Source organism: Monodon monoceros, unplaced genomic scaffold (genome assembly GCF_005190385.1).
Source record: "Monodon monoceros isolate NGI ecotype Baffin Bay Population unplaced genomic scaffold, NGI_Narwhal_1 Super_Scaffold_22, whole genome shotgun sequence".
NCBI lineage: Eukaryota > Metazoa > Chordata > Mammalia > Artiodactyla > Monodontidae > Monodon > Monodon monoceros.
Window position 1 is genome coordinate 105457340 of NW_021703779.1, and position 18497 is coordinate 105475836.

An 18497-nucleotide genomic window follows, 5' to 3' on the forward strand; every position below is an offset into this window, starting at 1 on the left:
TCACCCAGGACCAGCGCTTCGGGATTCCCAAGGCTTCTCCGTGTGGACACATCTAGTGCGCCTGCCCATGCCCCCTGATATCCTACTTGGGGAGTTTCACTACCCTCTGGACAGCAACCAAGTAGCCTTCTTAAAATCCTTAAATAATTCTGAAAGCTAAAATACAGTCAAGTATGAGGCTAGAAGGAGCGCTGAAGTTATCTGTCAAAGAAACAAATGTGCCCTTGGTGCAATTTCGGGAGACTCTTTGCTGCAATTAGATAGTGAACTTGACCAGGGATGGTAGTGTTTGGCAGAGGCAAAGAGGCCCTCCCCGTTAGGTCTCGCCTGCAGCCCCTCCTGTCTCAGCCCCTCTACCGGTGTCTGTTAAAATTTTTCAACCTATTTTTTAAACCAGTTTTTCCCTGTATTTCTCAAATTGAGTCCCCTGAGCTCCTGCACCAGAATCTTTGAGGGGTGCATTCCAAATGTAGTCCCCCAGGCTCCACTTCCCGCCGGGGTGGGGTTAGGACCCTGTGGTCAAGAGGGAAGCCTCAGGATCTGAGGGGACAGCACTGAGGATGGGCGTGGGTGTTCAGGGTGTTGACTTCTCTTGAACCTCAGAGCCCTCAGGCGGTGGAGCTGACTGGAAGAGGGCTAGGAGACTGAGGGATACCCCTTTCTCTGCTCTAGGGAGGGAAGGGTCAGTCCTCACTGTCAGTCTCAGGAGAAGCTCGGGGAGCCTGGGCAGAGCCCTGTCATGTGTGAGAGGCCCCCTGGGACGTTGGCGCAGGGCCCTGAGGGATGCACAGGATTTCCAGAATCACATAGTGAAGAACTTTCCAAAAGGATATAACCACATAAACACAGTGGTGAAGAGTAGGAATTCAGAGCATGCGTTTAGCAGTCTAAGGATTTGGACGGTCCATACGTGGCTCTGCAGCTTCAGAGCAGCCGCAGTGGCAAGCCCATATCCAGGCATGCTCAGTTACGCAGTTACAAGTGGCTGGTGGCTGATACCAACTCTGCACACACCCCAATCTTCTGCTATAAAACCGTGTTTGCTCAGTGGGTGCATATGGGGAGGGGAGGTGGATTAACTTTTCTGATCCATCAGTGGAAAGCATGGGAGTTACTTTGTTGCTGCTTTTATGCCCCTTCACCAAGCCCTTTTTGCGACCCCACCTCAAATGCACAAACTCCAAGTACGTAAACCATGGGTCCTTCCCACCACTCCAGTCCAGCTGCGAAGTCCCAGTGCCCACTTCTCCCCCATATTCCTCCCCATGTTTAATGCGATATCAAGATGTGGGTGAGGATGGTGGATAGGGAGTGACCGGACAATGAAAAGAGTGCTGACAACTTCATAATTAGAACTGATGTTACTCGAGAATAACTGACTGCAAATTCCTTTAACTTAACCTACCATGATGTTTTCCTTTTTTTTTTTTTAATTCAACCTCAGAAAAATGGATATTATCCAGTAAGACTTCATGGCATATTTTTTACTGTTGTGGTAGAACAAATAGGCTGAACGTTTGGGGAGATAGATAGATAGATAGATAGATAGATAGATAGATAGATAGATACAGACATTTCAATTGTAAAAATAATTCTTATAACAGCTATTATTTATTGAGAGCCTATTTGTGTCATGGGCTGGAGGGCTGTGCTAAACACTTCGAATGCTTTATGTGCATTCAGTCTCACAATAGCTTGGTGACGTAGGTTCTATTTTTATAGCCATAATTTAAAATGAGAGAACTGAGGCCCAGAAAGAGTAATGATGACTCCCCCATGGTCACACAGCTAGTAAATGGTAAAGTCGGGTTGTGAATCCCGGTCTGACTCCAAAGCTTTTAAGACTAACAACTACTCTATATTATTCTATAAATACAATTTTTCTATTTCTGCCTCTTTAAAAACCATGTAAACTACCCCATCATGGAAATTTTACAGGTGTTCCATCTTGTGCATTTTTGAGAGACAGCCACAATTTCTAAAATACATGAATAAATACTGAATGCAAATTATGTATAACACTTTCCGTAGAATATTTTAAGGCAAAAATACGATCTCTGAAGCACATTTTTTTTACAAATTCTTTTAAATTAATATCTATGAAATGTAATAATATATGCCTACATTTGTTTGGTTTTTGTTTGGTAAAAATAACACCCATATAAATTGTCCTGGTATTATGTCTCCACTTTTTTGATAATATAAATATGCAATATTTATGTATAGTAATGTGTTTGTAGTCAATGTGCAGATTACTATTTTGTATTGATAAATGAAGTGTGTTAATTTTATCTGGAATACAATACATGAAACGCATTTCATTTCATTTATGTCTGCACTTTCAAATTTCTCTGAGCTTTGTACTTAAAGATGTAAAACTTCCAGACCAGAGCCAAGTTATGTTGAGAGATTTACAGTTTTTTATGTCAACTTACAAATTTGAACCTTTATTTACATTTTATTGCTTCCATTTTTAGGAAAACACAATGTCTGATAATATATAAAGTCATGCACAGTACATTTATTGTTAAAGCAGTAGATGTAATGGCCTGATGATAAAATTTCAGATGTCTGCATGGCCCTCTGAATGTCAGGGTCTCCATTACTTTTTGTTACCTGTGAAGACCACTGTGTGTATGAGTGTAAACATCTTGTCAGTCCTTACTAATCTATTTGTACATTCATTACTGCTTTGTGCTACTAACATATACCCGGATAAATTTGTATTAGCCTCACCTATCTCCCCTACACGATATTCCCCTCCATTGGATAGGGGCTTTTATGTGTGGTTTCAGGGCACTGTCTTATCCTGTTCTCTAATCACTTAATATGTTTAAATGTTATTTTCTTAATCAGATTGTAAACTCCTCAAGGGGTTAGGTAATGTTTTCTACTTCTTTCACACCATCACATCCTTCTAGATATGCACTAAATGGTTTGTAAAACTTGATTGTCCTGTTGATAAACTAATAGAAGAAAGGAGAGAAAACAAAATGAAATATCAAAAAATTACAAGTAAGATATTTTGAAATCAAATTACTCAAGGGAGAAAGTGAAGGATTTGAATTGATTTGTAATATTGCCACATAACTTGTTTGAAGTTATATAAATATATATATATAACTTCAATATAGTTATCTATATTGATCTATATATCTATATATATTCAAAAAAGTTATGTGGAATTATTATCTATATCAATTTATCTCTCTATATTTATATGTGTTTCTTTTCAGCCTACTGAATAATTTTATCAACTGTGTCTACCTTTCTAATCTATGAATGAAGAAAAGTATCTGTCTAGCCAAAAAATGTTAGATTACCAGTTTAAAATTAGTTAAGGCCGAAGATATTTTACTGTGATATAATGAACATAAACTTGGTTGTTAAATATGACTTAAATTATTTTGAAAATATTACTATTTTTCACTTCAAAACTAAAACAGTCTCAGGACAAAGGCACTGAAAGAGAAAGGCAGGGTAATAAGAAAATTGGAAGGTTAGCAACAAGTCTTTTTGAAGAAGTGATCAATTCTGAAACTTTTTTTTCACATTCTTCTATACAAAAATAGATCTTACAAATACAGGCTTTAGAGATTGGAGCACATTGTCAGGTATAAAGGCATTTGTCTTCAGAAGTGAGGTTTATAATTGTTTCTGATACATTGTATATAGATGTAAAGCAAGGCTATCCTCAAGCATATTTTTGACATCTTGTCTATATTTGTATGTATAGCTTTTCCATTATCTTTATCAACAAGTATAAGGCACTAAATAAAAAAAGAAATATAGTTAATTAAGCTTGTTTGAAAATAATATATGATAATGATACCCTGTTATTTATAACAGACACAAGGCAAACTATTCTTGAATGATTAAATTGAATACATTTTCACTTAATCTCTGATTATAATACAGCCATAGCATTTCAAGCTGTGACCTTGTCAAGCCTCCTAAGATAAGCAGCTGTGAACCTGGTTTGTAGTCAGATGGGAGGCTTCCTCCAAACCTCATGATGCAGAAACTGGTGGAGATGACTCAGCAGGCTATGTTTCCCCCAACAAAGGCACTACTAAAGGCATATGCTGTCAGATGGGGGAATAACGGAAAGATTTATCACATTATTTCATTTACTAGAAACAGAATTATAGGGAAAGAGGCAATTTTGACTCTATGACCTCTTCCTTGCCCTTTCTCTCTCTATCTTCTCTAAGAGGAAGAAATGTGTCAGAGCCCAAGCTTGGACTTTGTTTATTGAGAGGGTAGATTCGATGCTGGTTATACGTTTTATGGGAGGCACAACAGTTTAGTGGTTAAGAGAGTAGACTTTGAAGCCACATAACATGGTTTGATTCTGTTTCTGTGGTTTTCTGGTCTTGGAACTGGGTCAGTTAGTATACCTTCTTTGGATTTATTCCCTTATCTATAAACATAGGATAATAACACCTATGTCCTGGGGTAGTTTTGATGATTGAATGAGTTAATACATAAAACCCACTAAGAACAGTGTCTGGAAGACTATAAGCTCTTAATAAATTTCTCTTAAACCCTAATGGCTTTCCCTCCTTTCCCTTATTTAACTTTATGAAGACAACTTGGAAGCTGCAGAAAGGGGGTTTTTGAGTGCGAACTGCAGTGCAACACACACTTATACACTAGTACACACAGGGATAAAATATGTGGAGAGCTAGCTACTTGTCTGCTCACATACAGCTCATCAATCTCCATTATCTATCCAACCTATAGATAAACATTCTGTCCAATCTGTAGGGTTAGTGTTATCTATAGAGTTATAGATAAATATTCATATGGGAAGAATGTATTGTAGGAACAACTTTATAGTATGCTAGTAGATGAGCCACTGTACAAAAAATAGATCTTTTCTTTGATTGGGGGCATTGCCCACTGATGATAGTGGTTAAATTGGACAGAAGTGACTGTAAAAATGTATATAGATCACACTCTAATGTCAGATGGGTACATAAAGGAAGCCCGTAAAGTTCATTGATAAACAATTCTATTCCATGTTCTGTAGTGTCTTAACTGGATAGAGATACCCAGTTATTACTTTCCCTAACTTAGATACCCACTTACACCTAGCCTCAACTACACCATATATACCAATGCCTCCCAACTTTTTATCTTTGTCCCAAACTGACATGGCCAACTTTCTGCTTGACATTTTGGACATCAAGAAAGAACTTCAAACTCAGCATGTATAAGCTCAAGATCTTGAATTTGACTCCCATGCACCTGATCTTTTACTGTTTCCTATCTTAATGAATAGCACCACCATCAGTCCAGCTGTATAAACTTGAGTCCTAAGAATTATCCTTGAAACCCAATGCTCCTCATCTTCAGGTCCCATATCTATCTTCTAACATTTTTCAAATCCACTCAATTCTCACCCTCTCCACTGCTACCACCCTTTCCTGAGCTACTGTTTCGTCTTGACTTGACAACTACAGTAGCCTCCTAACTGATTTTCCTGCAACCACTTTTGCTCTCCTCCATTAAACTCTCCACACTGCAGCCAGAGTGATATTTTCAAAATGCAAATATGGCCATGTCACTGATCTGATTTAAACAAACCAGTGTTTTCCTACTGTCTTAGGATAAAGACCAAAATCTCTAACACAGCTTATGAGACCCAGCATGATCTGACTTATGTTCTCCAGCTACATTTCTACCTTCTTTTCATTGCTTTTTCTGCTCCAAGACACACTGGCCCTTTTAAATTTCTTCAGTGACATTACATAAGTTCATGCCTCAGATCCTTTTTTGTATGCTGTTCTCTCTGCCTGGAAAGCTTTCTACCTGCAGGTCTTCCCACCTTTTAACCCCCACAGATACCTGACCTTGTTAAGTTCTTATCCTTCAGATTTTAGGTAAGTTATCACTTTCTTATGGAAACTCTGACTACCCAGACTAGGTCCGATCTATTATACATGGAGATCCCCTTAACTTTATTTCATGGCATTCACCACAGGTGAAATGGCATGGTTACTTCTGTGACTCTTTGTTTAATGTCTGTATCTACCAAAATATTGAATGAAAACTTCGTGAGGACAGAGGCAGTATCCATTGTGCTCACTACTGTATCTCCAGTATTTAGCATGTCATAGAAATAATCGGTGTTTGTTGAATAATACTGACAGAAATTTTAGAGACCCTGGATCTCTGTTTAACTGGTACATCAGAACCCCAAAACTTCATGCTGTTTGATCAACCACTTCTAACTGAACACAGCTTGGAGGGAAGAACTTTTGCTACCATCAAGTCAAACATTACCTTCTCCACTATGATCACTTCTTTGACTCTACCAGATAGGCCTAAGAGCATCTTTTTTTGTACAGTACGTACATACTTCCATTATAGCAATTAACTTACTTCATTGCAGGCATTGACTCATCTAATTCGAAAATAAGTGCAAGCCCCTTTGAAGTAGAAATATTTTTTAAAATATATTTGGATCCCCAGAACCTAGCACACTGCCTGGCATATAGATGGCCCATGCACTTTTGCTGAATGAATGAACAAATGAATTCGGCCTCTATCCAAACCCTTGCTAATAAAATATAATAGCATTCTGAAGGCTGATTCACATACTTTCAGTTTTATTCTTGAAGCACCTTAGGCCACCAGGAGACTGTATCATAGGATCATATTAGCTTAGTATTTGCTGAATCAGTTTCACTCGCTTGCACTTTAATGTTATGCTTTAGGCAGTTATCAAAGGTCATTAAAAAAAATAGCCAAACAGCTATACGGATATTCGTTCTGCATTTATTGTAAATCTGTTATGAAGGGCACTGTTCATCACATTGTTTAATGTCCCCTTTATACAATGTCACACAGAAAATTAATTTTATAATATAATGACAAAAGCCTTTATCTCTGGAATTATTATATTTCCTCCTTTCTGACCTTGAGAACTATATCAGAGTGCAGACTATGAAGTCAGAGAGTCCTTGGATTTGAATCTTGGCTCCACTTAAGGGTTTAGTTTTGTGACACTGGGCAAGATCATTTTTCCAACTTCAGTAACTTCATCTGTAAGATGAGGATTATAACACCTACTCTCCATGGCTGTAGTGAAGATAGATACAATGTCAGTGCACCTAGCAAAGTTCCTGGCACACAATATGCGTACAGTATATAGTAAAAATCATTTAATTTTTTCCCCTTGGCTGCTAGGAAGCACAGAGGCAAACTTGATACTTAACTATGGCAGCTATATCAACTTTTCCACTTTTTCTTGACCTGATTTTAATTTTCCTTGAATTTTATTTTTAAAAACTACTCCAATAATTATGGAAAGGAGGCACATAAAATATATAAAAGGATTATTACCTGTGAACTCTGAACTACAGCAACAACAAAAATCTCCATTAGTTAAAAACCCTTAAGTTATAATTATCATAGACTAATGTAGTATAGGAAATGTCAAGATTTAAGGGACAGAGAAGAAAACCCCAATATTTCTACAAGTGCCCCCCTTTAGGTGCCACAATATATTACATCTCACCATTAGAGATTCCTCTTCCAACAGGACTCTTGAAATGTAAATACATGAATATACATTAAACTATTACTTGTCGTCAGAATCAGGAGGATCAAAGACAGGAAGGATTGCTTAGAGGAAAAGGACATGAGGAAGAGAATAGAAGGGGAGAAAATGGTTAAAATATTTTGAAAAGAGAAAAAGCTGGAAATGAGGGAAGAATGCAGAATACCGACTTTGCTCATATCCTAATTTCCTTCAGGTAGACCACATCATACTGTTCTTTGGGATATAAATTAAAGAAGAAACAATTACTTTACAATATGTCCTCTAACTAAAGAGACCTATTATGGAATATGCATTTGAAATGATCACAGATATGCTTGTGAAAAAAATGGAAAAAAATGGGCAAGATGCTAGGACAATAAGGTAGATTGCAGTGTGAATGATTAATGATTAATGGTTGTATTTATTCAACAAGGACTTGTTACATGCCTGTGATATGCTAGAAGGCATTAGATATTAGGAAATACCAAGATTAATCGGACATAAAGTCTTTCCCTTCAATGAATTGTCATTCTAGTGTGACAAAGAGGCAGAATGGAAGGATAGGAGACCAAACTCATTCACCAAACACTTACATGGATAACTACTATGTATCGGGAACTTTGCCAGAACCTGTGTGTACATCACATATATTTTTTAAATTAAAAATTATTATTTACATATATTTGCATCTATTTAAATAGATATACGATATATATATCGTACATATAAAATATGATATATATATCATATATATATTTGTTTATAATAGCTTCCAGGTTTTGATAACCTGTGTTGCACTACAGATTTTACGTATATTATCTCTATACTTCACAACGAATCTGTGTAACAGAGGGCATTCTTTCAATTTTATAGATGAAGACACTCAGGTTTAGTGAAGTAAAATAGCTAGTAAGTGACAGAGGCGAGATTCCAACCAGGCCAGTGTCCTTTCCCCCATCGCACTGTGTCCGCTACAATATTCTTTTCTGGGCCTTTGCCAGTACCATAAAAGTGGTGAGTGTGGCATGAGGTAAGTCAATATGCTACAGTCTCGGTGCCTGGCCACTGAGTGATTTGGAAAGCTACCCCAATCTGGGTGATCCCCAGCCTTCCTATTTTGCCCTGCCAGCATCTTGCTAGTTGTGGTACATAGCCTCTGAGATGGTCCCCAATGAGCTCTGCCTCCTAGTTTCCATACCCTTATATAATCCCCACTAGGCGTTTGACTGGCCTAGTGACTTGACTCTAATCAATTTAATACAGCAAAGATGATGGGATGTCACTTCCATGAGTAATTTACAAAAGACTGTGACGTCCATCTCCCCCCTTCTCTCACTGGCTCACTGGCCAGCTGCCACGTTGTGAGTTGCCTTTTAGAGAGACTCACTTGGTAAAGGACTTGATGTCAGCCTGCCTACAGCCACATGAGTGGGAGTGGATTCCCCCTCCCCTGCCCCCAGGTGAGCTATGAGATGACTCCACAGCCCAGGCTGACATCTTGATTGCAGCCTGATGACACACTCTGAGCCATAGAAACGCACATAAGCTGTGCCCAGATTTTTCTGATCTACAAAAACTGTGAGATAATAAATGTGTGTTGTTTTAAGCTATTATGTTCTGGGGTAATTTTTTGCATAGCAATAAATAATTTATTCATTGGGGGAAAATGTTTCCCAGATTTGTAAATAGTTGATTCAACCAGAACAATGGCTGGGCTAGTGACTCAACATGGTAACAAGTACATGACTTGAGCTCTTGAAACATTAAAACATTTACTGAGCATTTGCCAAGCACCAGACCCATAGAAGATTATCTTAGTTCTTTAAAACAAGTCTATGGAAGTACTGTATTCAACCCCATTTGGCTGATGAGGAAACTGAGGCACAGAGTTTTCCAAGTTTGCACAGCCAGTAAAGTAGCAATGCTTTGATTTGCACCCAGTGCTGACTCTAGAGCAAGCATTCTTAAATAGATAGCCATGTTGTCTCAACTCTGCTATAATATTCTCAGTACATTTCCTAGAAGCTAGCTAAGTGGTTCTCTCTCCCAGTCTTTTTTTTTTTTTTGATAAGGACATAAAAGGAATATTGATGAAATTTAGAGATGGAATATTGATGAAATTTAGAGATGAAATTAAACTGGGAAGCAGAATGAATATGAAACATAACAAACATGATTCAAAAATCTCAGTAGACTGGGGCAATGTTCCAAATCTAGCACGGTGACATTTAATGGGAATATGTGCTGAATTTGCATATTTAAAATTTTTAAGTATAAAAGCAAAATGACATGGCTTCACACTTAGAAATCCATGTTAAAGGACTTTGGGATTTTATTTAATAATAATCCCAAAGAGTGAATAAGAAAGGTCCTCTGATTTTAGACTGCGATAGTAGAAGTGCAGTACGTAGAAGAAGCAAAAGATAATTTTACTCTTTATGAGTATGTTAGATTACATACGAAGGACTGCATTCAAAATTAGTCACCTTATTTTAAAAAACTTTAGACCTGCTGCAAAAGGGCATTGTGGGGGTGGCTGCTGACCCCCAGGGGACACTTTGAAAACTTGGGGTGATTTTTGTCTTAAAAAAAATTTTTAGTTGTAACTTACACATTGCAAAATATGTTATTTATTATAAATCTATTTCATTGAATGTCTCATTTATATTAAAGTTCAAGAATTATATAGACTTTTATAGGTGATGTGTGTAGGTAGGCTATATTACCTATGAGTTTAATTTCAGTAAAGGGGATGTAGCAAAATATGGTCATTAAATCTGATAAGCTTGATAAGAACAGCACTGGAACATATTTAGGGCAGAACAATCAGGGTGGTGAGGAGACTTGGAACCAGATTATTGGGAAACTGGAAAGAGTTGAAGTGTTGTGACAGAGAGAAGAGAAATATTACTGTAGGGTAGCATGAGAGTTATCTTAAATACTAATGGCTTGTCCTGCAGAACAGATACTAGAATTGTTTTATAGTGTCCTAATAACTAAAATGAGATAAACAAAGGAAATTCCAGAGAGCATATTTCAGTGAAATACAAGGGAGACCTCTCCAACAAGGCATTATCTGATAGAATGGGCGGCTTCACGCCTTTGAGAGTTGCAAGTTACTACGTGTAGTCAAGTACTATCTGCTTTAGTGACTAGTACATGTGAGGTGTTCAGTGACTATGTGTTGAATAAATGAATAACTTTCATATAAAAGATTCAAGCATTAGACTGGTCATTTGAATTAGATAAACTCTAAGGTTCTGTCCTACTCTGAAAGTTTGTGATTAAGACTGGAACTGAAAAATATAGGTATGTTATATATCTTTGTAAACTATGAATTTCAGAATGGGAGGCTACACATGTGATGATGAAAAGAAAAATAATAGCATGTCTGATCTGTATGCTATAGAAATGTCAACCACCACAGTGTAAAATAGATGATGACTGTCAATCTACACAATATACAGAATCTCAAAATTGCCAAAGTCTGTTTTTAAAGCATAAATTATTAGCTCAATTTTGGTAAAGTTTTATAAATTGACAGGCTGTATTAAGCAAGGAAACACTTGTGTTCTCCTGTTAAATTAAATGATGGAAGAAGGTGTACGTGGCAAGTGTGCTCATTTGCTGGGTGGATGATCTGATGGCAGTAAGTCAAAAATTCAGAAGTGAGATTTAACTCATTTAACTCTCCTTATCAATAAATATTGACAGTTTCTTTATCAATCGATATTCTCGGTTGTGTAGAACATCTGCAAGAAAATGAATAATGGCCCATGCCGTCCTACTTTGGTTAGGAAGATAAGATGAAAATAACATAACATTTATAAAAATTTTTAAAATTCACGACTATAAAATTAAGTGCCAACACAAGGAGTCATAAAGGAGGGTTGTGAAGGAAATTACTCAGTATAGGCTGTGGCACAGAGAGAAGAATTCATGGAGGAGCTGTGACCTTCTTGAACCTTGAAGGTTATTTGGATAACATGAGCAGCACAGTGTAGAAAATAGCCTGATGAAAGCGGAGTAATTGTGTTATGGAAAAGTGGGAAATTGACTTGAACATTAAGCTAAGGATCATCCAATTATAGAAGGCTTTGGAAGTCATGCAGAGTAGTACTGGTAAATAGGGAAATACCATAGGTTTTTGAGAAGATGAATGAGATGATGGGTGTATCATTTAAAGGAAATTAGATTAGCCATGGTTTACTGAGTGGGCTTAATCAGGGAGAAAAAAGACTGTAGAGACAAGTAGGCTGTAATAATCCATTCACAGGGGAATAGTGTTTTAGAATGACGTATTTTCTCTGGAAATGAAAGTTAAGGTATAAACATGTCTAAATAATGCTAACAAGACTTGAGTATTGCCTGGGCATAAGAGATGGAGAAAAACTACTCAAGTGGCTGCAAAATTCTAAGCTTAAGAATTGACAGAGAAAAGAAAATTTAAAAAGAGAAGATAAAGGAAAGTGAAGATGTGGATTTCTAAATTGATTCAGTATTGAACAAATGAATTTAAGATGGCTCAGTTAAAGAAAAACAATGAAAGAAGCACATCCTCCTAACTTGAAAAGTTCCTTTGAGACATACCTGTCTTCTGATTTCCTCATAATAGCAGTCACAAGTACAAAACCTTAATATTCTTTGGTTTCTTATACTGGAAGATATAAAGGATAAAGTAGACTGTAGAATTTGTAATTTAACAATGCTAAAAATCATGTTAACAATTCCTAGACAAAATATGGTGGTAGGTATTAGGGAAGGCAGGAACTACTGTAGCACCATCATAATTCCCATTCTTTAGAAACTTAGTAAAAGATAAAAAATATAGAGGGATGGAGGATAGAGCATTGAGAAAGGTAGAGGATGGGATGCTGTTGTAATTTCATCTCATCCAGATGCTTTTATTAACCATTTCTTATCTTGGCAAGGAAAACTATTCTGCTTATTAAAAACAACTGCCTTCAGCATCATTGCTTTTTGAAGGCAGATATATATAATCTCCACAGATATCGCTTGTGCCCAAGTGATAGTGGAAATATAAGGAGTTGACATGGTTTGCGAAAGCATCATCTATGCATGTGGGAAACTTGAAGGGAAATACCATATTCTTTCATATGCAAATGTTCTAGGAAATTGCTAATGGGACAAGAAAACCCCAAGAATAAATAAGAAAAACTCAAGAAATTTGAACTTCTAGAACTTAGTTCATGTCTATATTATGTCAAAACAACTGGTTAAAAATTCCAAGAAAATTGCATTCAGACCAATTTGATGTTATATTTGACTGGGGTGGATTCTAATGTACTGCACACAGTAGCTATTAAATAAATATGAATAATGATACTAAGGATTTAATAAAATTTTAAACTTTTTAACCCATTGGGTTGGTAAGTAGCTAAAGTCTTACTCTGTTGTGAAAACACTAGGCAACTAGATTAACAACTCTAATTGATTATACTGGTCACCTCAGACCCTCTTACTTGTACCCTTTGACCAACATCTCATCTACTTCCCTGCCCTGGTATCCACTATTCTACTCTCTGCTGCTATGCATTTGACTTTTTTAGATTCCACATATAAGTGAGATTATGCAGTTTTTCTTTTTCTGCGTTTGGCTTATTGAGCTTAGTGTAATGTCTTCCAAGTTCATCCATATTGTCAGAAATGGCAAGATCACCTTCTTTCTTAAGGCTGAATAATATTCCATTGCATATATATGCCACAAATTCTTTATTCATCAACGAATAGACACTTAGGTTGTTTCCATGTGTTGGCTATTGTGAATAATGCTGCAATGAATATAGTAGCAATCCTTTCACTATGCATATATATATCTAATCATCACGTTGCACATCTTAAACATATACAATCTTTATTAAAAAAAATAACAGAAAAGAAAATTTTAAAGAAATTGAAAAAAAGAAAAAAATTGGGATGGCCTGCCTCCCCTTTGGACTGTATTCTGGTTCACACAAAGGGAATTGGAGAAGAACTTTCAAGTTTTAAAAATTTGGTTCAGTGTCTTTTCTCTTTGTACAAATTGGCATGTTCAAGAGGAGAAAGAATGAAAACAAGGTAATAGATGGAAACATGTCATTGGTAACGAGAGAGATCTAATGATTTACTTAAAAACTTTCTGAGCTTTGAAACTAAGGAGAGCTTAATTTTACATCTACAGAACTTATGCACTTAAATGAGCTATTTTTGTTCTCTTGCACGCAATCTCCCTCTTCTGTTCCTGCTGTGTTACAGAGACAAATGAAAATAAATTTACGGTAATAAAATTAAGAGCTTAAACATGCTGTTCTTGTGTATGTTCATAAAGTTGTTCCCCCCCCACCACACCTACTGCGATTTGCCCTGGAGTTTCAAAACCTCTTTATTTGGTTGATAGATAAGCTATTTTATCACAAAAGTACAAAATGTCATTTTGAAACCCTACTAACTTTTTTTAAAATTAATTAATTAATTAATTTTAGTTTTGGCTGTGTTGGGTCTTTGTTTCTGTGCGAGGGCTTTCTCTAGTTGCGGTGAGCGGGGGCCACTCTTCATCGCGGTGCGCGGACCTCTCACCGTCGCGGCCTCTCTTGTGGAGCACAGGCTCCAGACGCACAGGCTCAGTAGTTGTGGCTCACGGGCCCCAGTTGCTCCGCGGCATGTAGGATCCTCCCAGACCAGGGCTCAAACCCGTGTCCCCTGCATTGGCAGGCGGATTCTCAACCATTGCGCCACCAGAGAAGCCCAAGTCTATTAGCTTAAAACAAATTACATTGCCCACCATAGAGAATTCAAGAGTTTGTGGTTGTTAGAGAAATGTCTGAAGGTATTGAGTTAACATATGCAAACAGCAAAAACTTTCTTTTCTTCTTTAACTTTCCAGTCAAATAAAAACATTTTTGCAAGTTTTAGATGAAATCATGTTCTGAAATTTAAATCATATGCTTTCCTTGGCATGAGAAAGACTACTGACCTTCTTTAAGTACATAAAGCAGGGTGTCTTGTGTTGTTTGAAGATATTTTGAGTTTGCTTTTTAATGTGAGCCCTATGTGAACAAGGAGCTTTGCTTGAGCGTGTTTTGAAAGTGTAGGGAGTGCCAGATCCCAGTTCTCCAGTGGAGAGCTGGCAAGTTGCCCTACTCAATATTCATCCACTGAGCAGAAAAATATTGATGTTCACAGAATAAAAGAATTAAATATGCATTTTGAAAGTGTAAATAAAATGTGTCACTTTATAAGCATTGGAGGATTAGGAGGAATCAGACATTCTAACTTTTATTGACACATTGACATCAGCAATGGTAAAGAAAAGAAGAAATGTCATAAGGTTTACTTATTGTGTCTTGAAATTCTCATACTAGTAAAAGTATTATTACTGGAAGCATATAAAGGTAGGAATTATCTAATTTCACAATCTCTGCCAACAAAGCAGAGAACTAAGGTTAAAATATTATACAGAGAGAGGGATATAAGAGGCATTTATTGGTTTTTTAGCCTTGTACTTTCCTTTTGGATTAATTTCATCCCCTCTGAGCTATTGACTAATTGATTTACAAAACTCAGGACATGAAGGTAGGGAATTTCTTAGAATATTTTGTTTGCTTGACCAGATAAACAGAGGTTATTGGGATAAGTTAAAATGACCACATACATATATTATCGTTAAGACTCATATGTCCTGTAATATGTAAATTGGTCCAAGATGTCACACTGAAGTTCAACTATCCAAAATCCTTTCTGATTTTGGTAATTAACAGTGTTGACAACACTTTGTCACTAAGCAAAACTGGGCAGATGGTGACTTTCAATATACATTCATTATGCAGCATGAATGAGTGTAAATAACGTTGCTCTTTGTTTTGGAGCATTTGAAAGGGATTCTTTTAACTAATATTTTTAAGTTGACGTGGAACTTTAAAGATGAAAACCTAGAATGCTTAAGGACTTTTAGAAAGTAAGTCCCTTCTATTTTATGAGCGACTGAACTTTTGAAGTAGATATACACCTTTTTTTCTTTGTTCCCATCTATTAGATGCTCAATAAATACTTCTTGAATAAGTGAATGAATTAATTCCCTATTAGCTTCTAAAGGGAAGGAACCATGATTTAAACATCTCTGTATCCTCAGAGTCCAGGAGAGTGTTTGACACAAATTCTCAGCAAAGGTTTATTCCACATTTACTCTAAAATATAGAATAAAAGTATGAATACATCTCAAGCTTATCATTAAATCCCTCCCTATAACCCTTAAGCTCTGCAAGATATCTCTGATCTTGAATTCTTAAGTATTTGAGGAATCCCAGTTAGAGTTAGCAATATATTTAACAAAAACATTTATATGCAAAATATACAAATAGTTCCTGTACAGGGAAGCCTACAATATCAAAGTAACTTTTTTCCAAATTTTTTGAAGTATAGTTGACAAATAAAATTGCAATATATGTAAAGTGTACAACATGATGGTTTGATATACGTATATGTTGAGAAAGGATTCCACCATCAATAAAATAACTCTTTTATTGACTGTTTACATGACTTAGGAAAAAGCAAAGCCTTAGAGGACAAGACAGATATTGGTTTGAATACTGGCTCCACCAAGTTACGAACTGCAATCTGAGGTAAGTTATTAAAACTTTCTGAGTCTGTTTCTTCACATATAAAATGTGGTTAGTAATATTCATCTTAGATAACTAAATAACAGATATGAAAATTCATTAGGATATAAATAATTGGATAGAACAGATACTCAGATACAACAGTTTCTCAAATCTATGTTTTCTGAATATTTTGTTTCTTAACATGCATAGTTTTGTGAATAAGGTACATTTAACAAAAATGAAATTATCTGATAAATGATGTTTGAGTTTTGACAAGTATGCTTCGATATTTGTCTAGTTACAAATTATAAGTTTTTGGATGGCACTATATTTTAGTATTAAAATTGCAGTGTTTGGAGGCAAAAGATCTACATTAGAATCCTGGCTCTTCTACTTCCTAGCTCTGTGATTTTGGCTGAGTAATTTAACCTCTCTGAGTTTTACATTCCACACCTCTAAAATAAGGATTAAAATACCTACCTTACATGCTTCTAAGGTTGTTCTAAAAAAAATGAGATAATGGGTGTGAAAATACTTTGTAAAGTGCCAAGCACCATGCATCTGCTAGGTGTTTATTATTATTGCTTTCTCTGTGTTAGATTTGACTTGGTAGTTACCTTCATTGATTTGTCAGAAGCAGTTATTCAGTGGTTAAGAGAGTTGACTGAGAATAATGACAGAAATTCCTTAAGAAACACATTGCACGGAACCTGCAATGATAAATTTTTGTTTCAGTCTCTATCATAGATATAATACGTGACCTTGAAAAAAATTACTTTTTCATTTCCCAGTTCTCAAAATGGGAGCAAGAATTACCCCGATTAGTGCAGATTAATATAAGGATTGCAAGGATAATAACACATACTGAGATACTGGATTAAGAGGAACACTGTAATTGCAAATGTAACAGGGTGTTTCCTATTGTCAATAAGGATTTTTCATTATCCAATCTGTTTTTTTGGCTAAGAAAGGCATTGAGTCAGATTTTCCCCTGCCGTTAAACTACTATGTTAACATTTTACTAAATGGAACTGTGGTAGTTCCAAAATGTCAGTATAAGTAGCTCACTCCCAGACAGTAGCTTTTCCATTGTAAGAACCTGGTTTATTCATTCATAATAAGAACACCCCCAGTATGAACCTTAAAATTCTCTAAATGTATAACTATTTACATTTAGAATTGACAGTCAGAATTGTCACATATAATGTCTTTAAACTTGAGTGATACGTTAAAAATCAAAGAATTAATTTAAAATAAGCTGACAGCCCCAATCCAAACAAAAATCTTTCTGAAATGGTGTTTTATTGTCAAGTAATGATTTTTCTGATGGCAGCTGGGTAAAGGGTGATGGTGGAAGGGGTGGTAGAGGTCTTGAAAGGATGGAGCTCTCTTAGCAATAGAGACATTTAATCAAGAAACTATTGCAACTAATAATTGAAAAATAAATCTTTACCTATTGTAATCAGACTCTGTATGTAGATACGGGATTTGTATGGGTGACAGAAAGATTGAAATCACTAGAAGCTTTCAGCCATGAAGGAGTTGTACGCTGTAAACACTCAAATCAAGATCTTTCATCCATGACAGAATGGCTTGTTACTTTGCACAAAGGACAATAAACTGGCTTATAAGCAAAGTGAGTAATTTTTTAAAACACTCTATTGCATGTATAACAATCCTTGTAACATATCTGTCAAGCACATCATTTGTAAATACAAAAGGAATTTGAAAATAAATCTTAAAGCCAGAAAATCAGGGAGAAAGACTGGTGGAAATCAAATGGATCCAAGAAATACATAATCACAAGTCCTGACAAATTACCTTTCACAAATTACCTTCTTGGTGATGTGCCTCCAAAATGGAAAATATTACTGAGAGATGGCTGTATTTACTGAGAGGGAGGAGAAATTCAGGAGCTAGAATTTTTGTCTGTATTTTTTTTTCCATCTTACTGATTAGGCCTTAGTGAAAATAAAACTGTAAGTCACAGGCATTGATTTTATTTTCTGTAGATCCAAATGACTCACAGTTAATGGTACAAACAAAAACATGTTTATTAAAGTAAGAGAATGCTCCCATAACACGATTTTGAATGAAGATGTAATTTTTGTTTTCCAATGAAAGTTAATGTTCTTTCCTCTTTAATAAGATGCTGCAAAAGAATCTTTAGCCAACTCAAACCAACAACAACGACAACAATAATAATAGAAGCCAAAATAAGGGTTTTGAAATGGAATAAAAGGTCACAATAAGAAAAAAAAAAAAAACTTGCACTCCTTAAGAATTGATTAACTTTTATTTGAATTATATCAAGTGTAATAAAGGCTGTTTTCCAGAAGTTGTTCCAT